General features: G+C 53.4%; 1 protein-coding gene and 1 non-coding gene across 2 annotated transcripts in view; both read right to left on the bottom strand.

Annotated features, from left to right (window-relative positions):
* Positions 1–6,391, bottom strand: part of LOC119956003 (serine/threonine-protein kinase PAK 4-like) — a 118,945-nt gene extending 112,554 nt beyond the window's left edge. Inside the window, exon 1 of the mRNA XM_038782677.1 lies at positions 6,143–6,391. The gene's annotated coding sequence lies outside the window, so the exon portion shown is untranslated. The remainder of the gene's footprint in view (positions 1–6,142) is intronic.
* Positions 6,392–11,110: 4,719 nt separating this feature from the next.
* On the bottom strand, positions 11,111–11,192 carry trnas-gcu. The gene has a single exon. It is a non-coding gene; the product is annotated as a tRNA-Ser (tRNA).
* Between the last annotated feature and the right edge of the window lie 3,742 nt (positions 11,193–14,934).

The following is a 14,934-nucleotide window of genomic DNA, read 5'->3' as shown; positions in this document are numbered from 1 at the left end:
TCACGGTAGCATGGTGGTTAGCATCAATGCTTCACAGCTCCAGGGTCCCAGGTTCGATTCCCGGCTGGGTCACTGTCTGTGTGGAGTCTGCACGTCCTCCCCGTGTGTGCGTGGGTTTCCTCCGGGTGCTCCGGTTTCCTCCCACAGTCCAAAGATGTGCGGGTTAGGTGGATTGGCCATGCTAAATTGCCCGTAGTGTAAGGTTAATGGGGGGATTGTTGGGATACGGGTTGCGTGGGTTTGAGTGGGGTGATCATTGCTCGGCACAACATCGAGGGCCGAAGGGCCTGTTCTGTGCTGTACTGTTCTAAAAGAAAAAAAAAAAAATGGGCCGAGCGGCCTGCCCAATACGACATGTTCCTGCCGGCGCTGTCAACACCTGGTTGCTGCCGTCGTGAACAGCGTGGGAACGCTGGGGGGGGGGGGCTCAAAAGGGGTCTGGCCCACGATCGGTGCCCACCGATCGGCGGGCCGGCCTCTCTGAAGGAGGCACTCCTTTCCTCCGCCGCGCCGCAAGATCACTCCGACATTTCTAGCGGGGCGCCTGCGGGGAGGACAGCAACCGCGCATGCGCGGGTTGGCGCCGGCCAACCTGCGCATGCGCGGGTGACATCATTTACGTGGCACCGGCCGCGTAATTTACGCGGCGCCAAGGCCCGGCGCGCGTAAATGACGCGCCGCCGCTCCTAGCCCCCCGAGGATGGGAGAATAGGGGGCGAGGAACGGCCTCCGATGCCGGAGTGAAACACTCCGGTTTTCACTCCGGCGTCAGCACTAGTCTCCCGATGGGAGAATCTCGCCCCATACAGCTGAGAAAGTATAAGGGTATGCCTTTACTGTCTCGTGCCCTTCATTTTAGCTTTGAGCAGCGTTACCAAGTTCAGTGATAAAAAAAAATAGCTAAACTTTTCAGATCGCTAGCTTTCTATCACAGCCATCAAGTGATATCTGATCTGCTGAATATTTCCAGTATTGTCTGTTTTAAATTCAGGTTCTTCGCATTCTGGGGGTCCGTTAGCTCAATTATCCTGTCCTCACTCAATGTTGACAGAAGTTCAACGCACCAGGGGCTGCTAGATAGTGATTAAGAACAGGAAAACTAGATGATTTTCTTTCTCTCCCTTGTCTGGGGAAAGTGAGCTTTCGTGTCCCAATCATGACCTAGACTCAGGGAAAACTGGGGAAGCGAACAGGACGTGGATTTCGAAGGTCGGCTGCCGTGGGTCACGAAGGTTGGCCTGTTGGCAAAAGTGGGTCTCGGGAAAAAAAGTTTGAAAAACACTGCTCTACACGGCTGCGTACTTAGCCCCCTACTATACTCTCTATACACACACGACTGGGTATAATTTGGCTCCAACGCCATCTACAAGTTTGCTGATGACACAACCGTAGTGGGTTGGATCTCAAAGAACGATGAGTCAGAATACAGGAGGGAGATTGAGAACCTCGTGGAGTTGTGTAACGACAACAATCGATCCCTCAATGCCAGCAAAACTAAAGAGCTGGTCATTGACTTCAGAAAGCGATATGTCGTACATGCCCCTGTTTGCATCAATGGAGCCGAGGTGGAGATGGTTGACAACTTCAAATTCCTAGGTGTGTATACATTCAACAATCTGGTCCTGCTCCACCCACAACAACGTAGCTAGACGGCAGCACGGTAGCATTGTGGATAGCACAATGGCTTCACAGCTCCAGGGTCCCAGGTTCGATTCCGGCTTGGGTCACTGTCTGTGCGGAGTCTGCACATCCTCCCCGTGTGTGCGTGGGTTTCCTCCGGGTGCTCCGGTTTCCTCCCACAGTCCAAAGATGTGCAGGTTAGGTGGGTTGGCCATGATAAATTGCCCTTAGTGTCCAAAATTGCCCTTAGCGTTGGGTGGGGTTACTGGGTTATTGGGATAGGGTGGAGGTATTGAACTTGGGTATGGTACTCTTTCCAAGAGCCGGTGCAGACTCGATGGGCCGAATGGCCTCCTTCTGCACTGTAAATTCTATGACCAAGAAAGCACAGCAGCGCCTATACTTCTTCAGGAAACTAAGACAATTTGGCATGTCTCTTGCATTGACTCTGACCAACCTTTACAGATGTACCATAGAAAGCATCCTATCTGGTTGCATCACAGCCTGGGGTATGGCAACTGCTTGGCCTAAGACCGTAAGAAACAACAGAGTCATGAACACAGCCCAGTTCATCACACAAACCCACCACCCATCCATTGACTCCGTCTACACCTCCCGCTGCCTCGGGAAAGCAAAAAGTCAAAGACGCCTCCCACCCGGGTTATTCTCTCTTCCAGGGCAGGAGATACAAAAGTCTGAGAACATGCACTAACAGGTTCAACAGGTTCATAAAAAGCTTCTCCCCTTTTATGAACAGAACTGATCTTTTCACACATCTTCTTTATTGAGTAATACTACACTCTGATGCCTGTTTCTACGGGCACAATCTTCCCAAAAGGGAATAAAGTCCCTGAGTGAGTGAGCGTGTTTGGCCGCACGTTTCCCGGCATTCGCAGTGCCGAGAAACACATGACTATTCAACGCAACTCCCTTTGAATAAGGGGCCTGAACAGGAACGCACGGCCAAGGCCAATGGGGAACTCCGCTCGCCAGAACTCCCCGTTGTAGTGAGAGAGCGCCGATCTCCGAGGCCCCCAAAAGAATCCACAAACTCCCCCATTCCCTGCCCGAACACAATATGGGAGGGTCTCCCCTACCACCCCTCCACCATCCCTCCACCACATCCCCCTAAACAGCCACACTGGGCAACCCTGGCTCAATCACGTGCACACAGAAAATACCAGCTTGGCACTGCCAACCTGGCAGTGCCCTGTCAGCTGGCAGTGCCACCTAGGTACATTTGCACTAGGTGGTGCCAGGCTGGCACTGCCAGGATACCCAGGTGGCACCAGCAATGCCAGGGCACCACCCTGACCAAAGGGCAAGCAGCTAGGGGCCTCCAATCTCCTTGGAGGCCTCCACAAGTGCCGTTCCATCTGGACCCCGTTTGTGGGGAACAGTACCAAACAGCTCTCACCCGAGGTCCCTGAACCGAAGGGATTGAATCCTAAAGCCTCAGGTACCTCAGGAATCTGCACATTAGGCTTACTGCCTCACTCTAATATGCAGATTTGCTAAAAAAAAATGACCTTGCAACATCTTGCGAGATTGCATTGAATCTCGTGAGGCATTGAGAGCCGGGTAGATCCGGGCGCGGGGTCTCCTGGCTTTCAACGGCCAAGCTGTGCCGCGGCGAGCTGCTTTTCTGGCGCAGCGTGGCCGAAGTATCGCACCCTATGTGTATTCATGTATGTCCTATGTTTTTTCATGTATGGAACGACCTGTGAGGACAGTACGCAGAACAATACTTTTCACTATACCTAGGTAACATGATAATGAATCAAATCTAATATTCTCCAACAGGGAAGGCGTGTCACAGCCAGAAGACAAAAAGGAAATGTAAGCAAATTACTGGAGAAAATACTGGGCAATCTCAGTGGGTCTGGCAGCACGATGGAGAGAGAAGGGAGCTAACATTTCATAGAATTTACAGTGTAGAAGGAGGCCATTCAGCCCATCAAGCCTGCACCGGCCCTTGGAAAGAGCACCCTACTTATCCCCATGCCTCCACCCTATCCCCATAACCCGGCCTAACCTTTTGTATACTGGGGGCAATTTAGCATGGCCAATCCACCTAACCTGCACATCTTTGCACTGTGGGAGGTAACTGGAGCACCTGGAGGAAACCCACACAGACACGGGGAGAACGTGCAAACTCCACAGTCACCCAAGGCCATAATTAAACCCAGGTCCCTGGAGCTGTGATGCAGCAGTGCTAACCACTGTGCTGCCCCATGGATGATTCTTTAAAGACTCGAAATGTTAGCGCCCTCCTCTCTCCAAGGAAAATACATATCTAAGTCAACTCAACCTGGCTACTAGATAAAATTATTTGTTTTATTTAAAAATGGACAAGGTTACATGGAAATGTTGAAAATAGGAAGGAATCCATTCAGCCCTTTCAGCCTACTCCACCATTCATTATGATCATGGCTAATCATCCAACTCAATCCCTAATCTCACTTTCCCTCTCCCCGTGTCTGCGTGGGTTTCCTCTGGGTGCTCCGGTTTCCTCCCACAAGTCCCGAAAGACATGCTGTCAGGTAATTGACATTCTGAATTCTCCCTCTGTGTACCTGAACAGGCACTGGAATGTGGCGACTAGTCACTTAATTGCAATGTAAACCTACTTATGACAATAATAAAGATTATTATTTTTACTATATCTTTGATTCCCCTCAAGTGCTCTGTCTAACTGTTTTTACCTTGAGTAGCCAAGGAACATACAGTGCAGAAGGAGGCCATTCAGCCCATCAAGTCTACACCAACCCCCTTAATCACTCAGTTCCACCCTATCTCCGTAACCCAATAATCTTTTTTTTGGTCACCAAGGACAATTTAGCTTGGCCAATCCACCTAACCTGCATATCTTTGGACTGTGGGAGGAGACCGGAGCACCCGGAGGAAACCTACGCAGACACGGGGAGAATGTGCAGACTGTGCAGACACGGGGAGAATGGGCAGCACGGTAGCATGGTGGTTAGCATAAATGCTTCACAGCTCCAGGGTCCCAGGTTCGATTCCCGGCTGGGTCACTGTCTGTGCGGAGTCTGCACATCCTCCGTGAGTCTGTGTGGGTTTCCTCCGGGTGCTCCGGTTTCCTCCCACAGTCTAAAGATGTGCAGGTTAGGTGGATTGGCCATGATAAATTGCCTTTAGTGCCCGGAAAGGTTAGCTGGGGTTACTGGGTTACGGGGATAGGGTGGAGGCATGGGCTGAAGTGGGGTGCTCTTTCCAAGGGTTGGTGCAGACTCGATGGGCCGAATGGCCTCCTTCTGCACTGTAAATTTTATGATTCTATGAAAACCTTATCCAAGTCCCAAAGCAGTCTCACTACGATCGCTCAAGACAGCTCTCCTGCTTTCAGCTTCCTCCTTAGCAACCTATGCGCCCAATCCACCTCAGGAGGAGGGTCAAAGATCCCCTGCCCCACATATTTCGTCGCACTCCATGTTTGGTAAGTCTTTAACATTCCCACCAAAGGAGAATACTTTAGCCTTTGAAATTCCCACTTTTTCTACCTGCCAGGGCCCCATAAGCAGGCAAAAAGGGCCAAAGAATCCGACCTCAAGGCAGGAGCCACCTTATGTGCAACCGCTCTCTCCATGGCTGCCACTGGAAGTCCGAAATCTCTTAATGCTGGTGTTTAGAGAGACCGGAGTACTCATATAAGGAACATAGCAAGTTTGCATGCAGGTATAATCAGGCAATTAAGAAAGTTAAATGGCATATTCATTAAGTAGTGGCAGACTCAGGGCGACACAGTGGCACAGTGTTTAGCACTGTTTCCTACGCCACTGGGGACACCAGTTCGATCCCGGCCCAGGGTCACTGTCCATGTGGAGTTGCACATTCGCCCCGTGTCTGCAGGGGTCTCGCCCCCACAACCTGAAAGGCAGGGTAGGTGGATTGGCCCCTTCATTGGAAAAAAGTGAATTGGCTGCTCTAAATTTATTTTTTTTTAAGTGGGGGGGGGGGGGGGGGGGAACCCCTGCAAATACTGACACAACCACAAATCCTTGTAATTACTGACAGTCCCAAAGAGCCCTTGTAAATACTAACACACTCTCAGGAATTCCTTTACATCCAGACGAGCCCCAAAGACCCTCCCCCCCCGCCCCACACCATTGGCACAGACCAATTTGTAGAAAGCAAGGTTGGAGTTGGAGTCATTCTCCTCCCTGATATTGTGATAAAAGTGAAGGTGTACTAGCTGGACGTACAGTAACATTCCTGTTTCCAGAACCGAACGCTGCATTGCTGTGCGAAATGGCGCCACAAGGGGCGCGCTTCCCAGCACTCGGCTTCTATTGACACTCAGCGATGATTGAAGCAGAACTCCAGCTCTCTGTCAGCCTCCCCAAAACCTGCAGCACAGATACCTTGTGAAGCAGCTGCCTGAAAGTTGAACCGCCCGTTCCCCCGCACAACACCTCATACCCCACTGCCCCTGTACAATCCATACCACTGCCACAACCTGGTTGCTTTTGAGTGTATGTATTCTTGTAAGGTAGAGACTTACCGTTCGACACCTGGCTTTGGGAGTGTGCTCCAGGAGCGCATGACGATCCCTGGTTATAAGCTGTGACTCACAGCAAGCTGCTGCTTGTTCAAACATTCTGGAATAGAACTCTCCTTGCAGGTTTGAAAACTCAGCACCCAGTTCACCAACCGGCAGAGGTTTCTCAGCAAATCCCCTTGGATACTCACAAGGAACCCCAATGGGGCAATCTCAACGCAGGACCCTCACCCAGTGCCCTCTAACATGACCTGTATTCCCCTCTCACTCCCCTCCCTTCCTGTTGACTTTTCTCAAACTATGTTCTCTTAAATAGCGAGTCAGCTCCAGAAGTGGGACAATGGGGTGGACAGAGTATTAACCCTCCAATCCTTCCTGCGGCCTCTTGGCTTCCAAATCCCCTTGGTACGCTTTGGAGATATCCGAAGCATTTCATTTGCAAAGCTGTGTAGCCGGGACATACAACTACATAGGGTGTCACTCTGAGCCCAATCCTGCTCTTCAGCAATGTCCACTTGCACATAGTCACCTTGGTACGGGAGGCACTGAGGCCATTTGTGCTGTCCTCAACAATAAGCTACATGTTTCAGCAAGCTGAGTGGGTGGATGGACATTTTATTAAGTGCTAGTGAAAGGAAAGGAAATTAGATACATAGCAGGACATTGCCCAATTAATGCTCCGCCAGTCCTCGCCATCTGCAAGGTAATGTACTCAGCTCTGAGGGCAACAGTGACAGAAAATGATTAACAGCCTGGAATAACAGTCAGGAAATATGAAGAGAGAATCATAAATGTCTCTGTATTCAGCCAACTATTTGATTCTGTCTTTCTTTTATGCTAACCGCTTACTATCTAAAAGGGTTTAGTATGATTGTAATGAAAGGTAAGTCTGGGACCCTACAGTGTCACTACACACTGACTCCCTGGTCAATCTGGGGCCTACAGTGTCACTACACACTGACCCCCTGGTCAATCTGGGGCCCTACAGTGTCACTACACACTGACTCCCTGGTCAATCTGGGGCCTACAGTGTCACTACACACTGACTCCCTGGTCAATCTGGGGCCCTGTCCCTGGTCACTACACACTGACCCCCTGGTCAATCTGGGGCCCTACAGTGTCACTACACACTGACTCCCTGGTCAATCTGGGGCCTACAGTGTCACTACACACTGACTCCCTGGTCAATCTGGGGCCCTGTCCCTGGTCACTACACACTGACCCCTGGTCAATCTGGGGCCCTACAGTGTCACTACACACTGACCCCCTGGTCAATCTGGGGCCCTACAGTGTCACTACACACTGACCCCCTGGTCAATCTGGGGCCCTACAGTGTCACTACACACTGACCCCCTGGTCAATCTGGGGCCCTACAGTGTCACTACACACTGACCCCCTGGTCAATCTGGGACCCTACAGTGTCACTACACACTGACCCCCTGGTCAATCTGGGACCCTACAGTGTCACTACACACTGGCCCCCATCAGTCTGGGGCCCTACAGTGTCACTACACACTGACCCCCTGGTCAATCTGGGGCCCTACAGTGTTGCTACACACTGACCTCCTGGTCAATCTGGGGCCCTACAGTGTCACTACACACTGACCCCTTGGTCAATGTGGGGCCCTACAGTGTCACTACACACTGACTCCCTGGTCAATCTGGGGTCCTGTCCCTGGTCACTACACACTGACCCCCTGGTCAATCTGGGGCCCTACAGTGTCACTACACACTGACCCCCTGGTCAATCTGGGGCCCTACAGTGTCACTACACACTGACCCCCTGGTCAATCTGGGACCCTAGAGTGTCACTACACACTGACCCCCTGGTCAGTCTGGGGCCCTACAGTGTTGCTACACACTGACCCCCATCAGTCGGGGGCCCTACAGTGTCACTACACACTGACTCCCTGGTCAACCTGGGGCCTACAGTGTCACTACACACCGACCCCCATCAGTCTGGGGCCCTACAGTGTCACTACACACTGACCCCCTGGTCAATCTGGGGCCCTGTCCCTGGTCACTACACACCGACCCCCATCAGTCTGGGGCCCTACAGTGTCACTACACACTGACCCCCTGGTCAATCTGGGGCCCTACAGTGTCACTACACACTGACTCCCTGGTCAATCTGGGGCCCTACAGTGTCACTACACACTGACCCCCTGGTCAATCTGGGGCCCTACAGTGTCACTACACACCGACCCCCATCAGTCTGGGGCCCTACAATGTCACTACACACTGACCCCCTGGTCAATCTGGGGCCCTACAGTGTCACTACACACCGACCCCCATCAGTCTGGGGCCCTACAGTGTCACTACACACTGACTCCCTGGTCAATCTGGGGCCTACAGTGTCACTACACACTGACCCCCTGGTCAATCTGGGGCCTACAGTGTCACTACACACTGACCCCCTGGTCAATCTGGGGCCCTACAGTGTCACTACACACCGACCCCCATCAGTCTGGGGCCCTACAGTGTCACTACACACTGACCCCCTGGTCAATCTGGGGCCCTGTCCCTGGTCACTACACACTGACCCCCTGGTCAATCTGGGGCCCTACAGTGTCACTACACACTGACCCCCTGGTCAATCTGGGGCCCTACAGTGTCACTACACACTGACTCCCTGGTCAATCTGGGGCCTACAGTGTCACTACACACTGATCCCCTGGTCAATCTGGGGCCTACAGTGTCACTACACACTGACCTCCTGGTCAATCTGGGGTCCTGTCCCTGGTCACTACACACTGACCCCTTGGTCAATCTGGGGCCCTACAGTGTCACTACACACTGACCCCCTGGTCAATCTGGGGCCTACAGTGTCACTACACACTGACCCCCTGGTCAATCTGGAGCCTACAGTGTCACTACACACTGACCCGCTGGTCAATCTGGAGCCTACAGTGTCACTACACACTGACTCCCTGGTCAATCTGGGCCCCTGTCCCTGGTCACTACACACTGACCCCCTGGTCAATCAGAGGCCCTACAGTGTCACTACACACTGACCCCCTGGTCAATCAGAGGCCCTATAGTGTCACTACACACTGACCCCCATCGGTCTGGGGCCCTACAGTGTTACTACACACTGACCCCCTGGTCAATCTGGGGCCCTGTCCCTGGTCACTACACACTGACCCCCTGGTCAATCTGGGGCCCTACAGTGTCACTACACACTGACCCCCTGGTCAATCTGGAGCCTACAGTGTCACTACACACTGACCCCCTGGTCAATCTGGAGCCTACAGTGTCACTACACACTGACTCCCTGGTCAATCTGGGGCCCTGTCCCTGGTCGCTACACACTGACCCCCTGGTCAATCTGGGGCCTACAGTGTCACTACACACTGACCCCCTGGTCAATCTGGGGCCCTACAGTGTCACTACACACTGACTCCCTGGTCAATCTGGGGCCCTACAGTGTCACTACACACTGACCCCCTGGTCAATCTGGGGCCCTGTCCCTGGTCACTACACACTGACCCCCTGGTCAATCTGGGGCCTACAGTGTCACTACACACTGACCCCCTGGTCAATCTGGGGCCCTACAGTGTCACTACACACCGACTCCCTGGTCAATCTGGGGCCCTACAGTGTCACTACACACTGACCCCCTGGTCAATCTGGGGCCCTGTCCCTGGTCACTACACACTGACCCCCTAGTCAATCTGGGGCCCTACAGTGTCACTACACACTGACCCCCTGGTCAATCTGGGGCCCTGTCCCTGGTCACTACACACTGACCCCCTGGTCAATCTGGGGCCCTGTCCCTGGTCACTACACACTGACCCCTTGGTAAATCTGGGGCCCTACAGTGTCACTACACACTGACCCCCTGGTCAATCTGGGGCTCTGTCCCTGGTCACTCACACTGACTCTCATCGCCCAGGGACTCTGTCTCTGGTCACTACCCACTGACCCCCTGGTCAATCAGGGGTCCTGTCCCTGGTCACTGCACACTGTCTCCCTGGCCACTCACACTGACCCCCATTAGTCTGGGGCTGTTCCCCATGTCACCCAGACTTACCCTCATCAGTCAGGGACCCTGTCCCTGGTCACTCACACTGACCCCCATCAGTCAGGGGCCCTGGCCCTGGTCACTCACACTGACCCCCATCAGTCAGGGACCCTGGCCCTCGTCAGTCACACTGACCCCCATCAGTCAGGGGCCCTGGCCCTGGTCACTCACACTGACCCCCATCAGTCAGGGGCCCTGTCCCTGGTCACTCACACTGACCCCCATCAGTCACGGGCCCTGGCCCTCGTCACTCACACTGACCCTCATCAGTCAGGGGCCCTGGTCACTCACACTGACCCCCATCAGTCAGGGGCCCAGTCCCTGGTCACTCACACTGACCCTCATCAGTCAGGGGCCCTGGTCACTCACACTGACCCCCATCAGTCAGGGACCCTGTCCCTGGTCACTCACACTGACCCCCATCAGTCAGGGGCTCTGGTCACTCACACTGACCCCCATCAGTCAGGGGCCCTGTCACTGGTCACTCACACTGACCCCCATCAGTCAGGGGCCCTGTCCCTGGTCACTCACACTGACCCCCATCAGTCAGGGGCCCTGTCCCTGGTCACTCACACTGACCCCCATCAGTCAGGGGCCCTGTCCCTGGTCACTCACACTGACCCCCATCAGTCAGGGGCCCTGGTCACTCACACTGACCCCCATCAGTCAGGGGCCCTGTCCCTGGTCACTCACACTGACCCCCATGGTCAATCTGGGGCCCTGTCCCTGGTCACTCACACTGTGAGTCTGGGACCTTGCTCCTGATCACTCGATTAAAGGAGGGAGATTGGGCCCTTGGTGTTTGGGAATTAATATCTGAGAGGCTCACTGAATAAAGGTCGTAATGGTAAAAATAATAAATTACTAATTAATTAATAACTACAACAAATGGTGTCCGGTCACTGCGCAGCGTAAAAAAAACCTCGCTCCAACACAGAGCTGCGGTGCGACGAGGATGGGATTCGAACCCACGCGTGCAGAGCACAATGGATTAGCAGTCCATCGCCTTAACCACTCGGCCACCTCGTCACCGGCTGCAACTGGCGCCGATTAGATGCCTCATAAGGAAATCCGGCCTCCAGTGTGTTCTGTGGTGAAGAGTGTAAACAGGAAACGCAGAGCCGCACACACACGATCCCGTCATGCGCCGCTTGGGGGCAGAGACGAGTACTGCAGCCACTGAGACTGAATCCGAGGATACAGCGCGCGAGGAAATGTAGACATACAATAATGGGCGTCCTTGCAAAGCAGGGCCCACCGTTGCACATTAACACACACCACCACACATTAATATAGACTTACCCCACTTCAGTATACACCTTTATACAACTTTGCCCGATTTACTCATTGGCAATGTATGTTATTCACTAATATTCACTTCTTACTGTTACCCATTACTAATGTACAATTAATATTTACTGCTACACTAATGTGTGCAACCATACAATGGGAGGAGTGCATTTCACACCAAATACAGTAAGCTACAACAATAACTTGCATTTATGTAGCGAGGTCGTAGAAATGCTCACCTTCCTCACCAGGCATGGCGACAAGGTTGGCAATTGCTCTGAGGTCATGGATGCCTACGAAATCTGGACCAACAAATGCCACGTGAAGGCCATACTCAAGGCCAATGTAAAGGAGTAATCCTCCACCTTCCCTCCCAGCTTCGCCATCTGGGGAAACTGTGCCTACCTCATTTATGTCAAGCAGGCCGAAGGTTTTGGTTCCTGCGGGAAACCTGGCCATGTGGTGGCCAACTGCAGCGCTCTCATTTGCAAGAATTGCAAGCAGGAAGGACATCAGATTACAAGCAGACTAAGTGCTGCAACCTGTGTGACGGAGCAGGCCATCTCTACAGGACATGCCCCAAACGTGACCGCATAGGCAACGAAAGCCAAGGAGGGCCAAGGAGATGGAACAGCCAGCCTGATGACAGCCTGACTCCAGCCAGCAAAGCCGGAAGACAAGGGCAAAGGAAAGAGGGAGGCAGCAGATGGCCAAACAACATCATCGCCCCCCCCCCCCCCCCCCGAAATTCTCAGCAGACCGAACCAATGGAGGCGAAACCATCAGAGGGCCGGTTGACAGGGGCTTGGCAGCTGATGACAAGTAGGAACAAGGGTAAAAAGGACAAAGACCCCCCACCCCCAAATTAAGCAGCGAGATACCATTCCCACCCAACTAGTACGAAGAGGGCGATGGCACATTGGGCGAGGATGAAAATGGGTATCTACAGAAGAATCGTCAAAACCCGAGGGAGTTGGAGGAGGAGACACCCCAATTCCCGGGTATCGGAAACAATGATGCAACCAGAGCATCCCAACTCCAATCCCAATGTGAGGAGACCTGTTCTGGAAAGTCAGGAGCAGCAATGTCCCAGGAGGATGATGGATGGAAGAGAGGAAGTGATGGCACCTGGAGGGAATAATTGCAAACGGGGGATTCCAGACAGTTTCCATAACCCATCCAAAGTGAGACAATTTACGGACACTTTGGGCATGCAGGAGCTGACAAATGGACTGAAACTGTCAGAGGCAACGGGTCTGGTAAGCGATGAGACATGTTAAAATAGGGATAAAAATCACTTCCATTAATGTGCGTGGTGTTACAACCACTATGCAATGTTGCCGCCATCTTGGGATAATCTTGCCAAGGCCAAAGCCAACCTGCTGTTCCTGCAGGAGTGTGAAATGCCACACCTCAGCTCCTACCGGCGGGAGTCACATTGGTGGGACTAGCGACCATCAATTGGTCAGGAGGAAATGACTCACTTCCTCCAGCCTGGATATTTTGTTGCAGGCGGAAACTTCACCACCCAAAGTTAAAGAGGTGGTGGGCAGACACCTTTTTATTGCAGGGGTATTGTAGAAGAATGCTCCATTCCGGTTAATTAACGTGTATGCCCCGTCTGTAAACAGCAAGCAGCTGGCTGTCCGTCCGCTGCCTCCACTGCTGCTGGCGACTTCCAGGCCGGTCATTCTGGGCAGTTCCTTCCACAGCATCATCAATTCGTCTGGACAATCCAGCAGAGCCCACAGCAGACTGGACGCCACATCCAGACTCCTGATGGAAACAGTAAAAGATGCCAAGTTCCACAACGTCTTCAGCAAACCTGCAGATGGTGCACAACTCCACTGTCTCCACTGCCCCCAGATCCTCAATGTCGCCGCCACCACCGGGCTTGCGGTGTACCGTATCAGCGGAAGTGGCAACGGTGCCGTTATCAGTGCCCCCAAGCTAGTATCTTTACAAGATGGCGCTTCCAACCGTTTCCACGCCACCCTCTCTCCCTCCTTTACCCATTTCCGAATCATGGATATATTCTCTGCCCAGTAATAGCTGCAACAGTTCGGCAGCGCCAAACCCCCCCCCCCCCCCCCCCCGGACTGCGCTCCAAGAACAGTCTCTTAACACGCGGGGTCTTGTTTGCCCACACAAATCCCGCAATAATCCTATTTACCTGCTTGAAAAAGGACTTGGGGAAGAGACACTGGAAGACGAACAAGAACCTGGGGAGGACCGTCATCTTCACAGACTGCAGCCTGCCCTCCAGGGAAAGCGGAAGCATGTCCCACCTCTTAAAGTCCTCCTCCATCTGATCCACCAGCCGCGCTAAATTGAGCTTGTGAGGGACACCCCAGCTCTTAGCCACCTGAATGGCGAAGTAGCGAAAGCTCCTCTCCACCATCTTAAGCGGTAGCTCTCCCAGTCTCTTTTCCTGGCCCCTCGCATGTATCACAAAAAGCTTGCTTTTTCCAACATTCAGCTTACACCCCGAAAAGTCTCCAAAATCCCTAAGAATCTGCATGACCTCCCCTATCCCCTCCACCGGATCCACAATGTACAGGAGCAGGTCATCCGCATACAGTGAAATACGATGCCCCCCCCCCCCCCCCCCAACCAACCAACCCTCTCCAGTTTCTGGACTCCCTCAACACCCCACCCCCCAGTACAAGTTCCTGAGTACTCCCAGCGCTACTCCCCCCTAGTGGTAGGATAGCGCTACTGCGCTTACAAAGACCGTGTGAATTAACATATATACATCTATATATTACATTCACCACATTCACCCCCTGCAAAAAAATCAAGTCCGGCGGGGGTGGTGGTCTATAAAGTCAGTCTGTCCAGTGGTCGAATTGTCCGCTGTGATCTGCAGAGCACTGGGGTTGCAGCCTCTTGCGGTGGCTGGATGGGTGTTGTGTGTTGGGGTACGATGGCGGACTCCAGGGAGGGTTGTATCCGAGCTTCATACTCTCCTGGTTCGACCAGGGACTGGGGGCTGGCCAGCGCGGGGGCGCGGAACTGGTGGAGCGAGCTCGTGGGCTCGGGAGCGCAAGGGGTCGGCAGCATGGGGTGTAGGGTGAGAGGTCCTTCTGTGGGGGTAGAGGGGGCGCTGGATCCGGCGGGTGCCAGATCCCGGAGGGATACTGTGTCCTGACGGCCGTCAGGGAACTCGACGAATGCGTACTAGGGGTTGGAGTGGAGCAGGCGCACCTTTTCAACAAGGGGGTCGGTTTTGTGTGCCCTGACATGTTTCCTCAGAAGTACGGGGCCCGGCGTCCTCAGTCATGCCGGAAGTGAGACCCCTGTGGTAGTGCCCCTGGAAAAAATGAAGAGCCTCTCGTGATGGGTCTGATTGGTCGCTGTGCACAAAAGGGACCTAATAGCGTGGAGCGCGTCTGGGAGGACTTCCTGTCACTGGGAGACTTGGAGCTTTCTAGACAGGAGGGTCAGTAGGACGGTCTTCCAGACCGTCGCGTTCTCCCTC

Source organism: Scyliorhinus canicula, chromosome 2 (genome assembly GCF_902713615.1).
Source record: "Scyliorhinus canicula chromosome 2, sScyCan1.1, whole genome shotgun sequence".
Taxonomy (NCBI): Eukaryota; Metazoa; Chordata; class Chondrichthyes; order Carcharhiniformes; family Scyliorhinidae; genus Scyliorhinus; species Scyliorhinus canicula.
The sequence above is the reverse complement of the archived record's forward strand: the minus strand, read 5'-3'. Positions and strand labels throughout refer to the sequence as shown.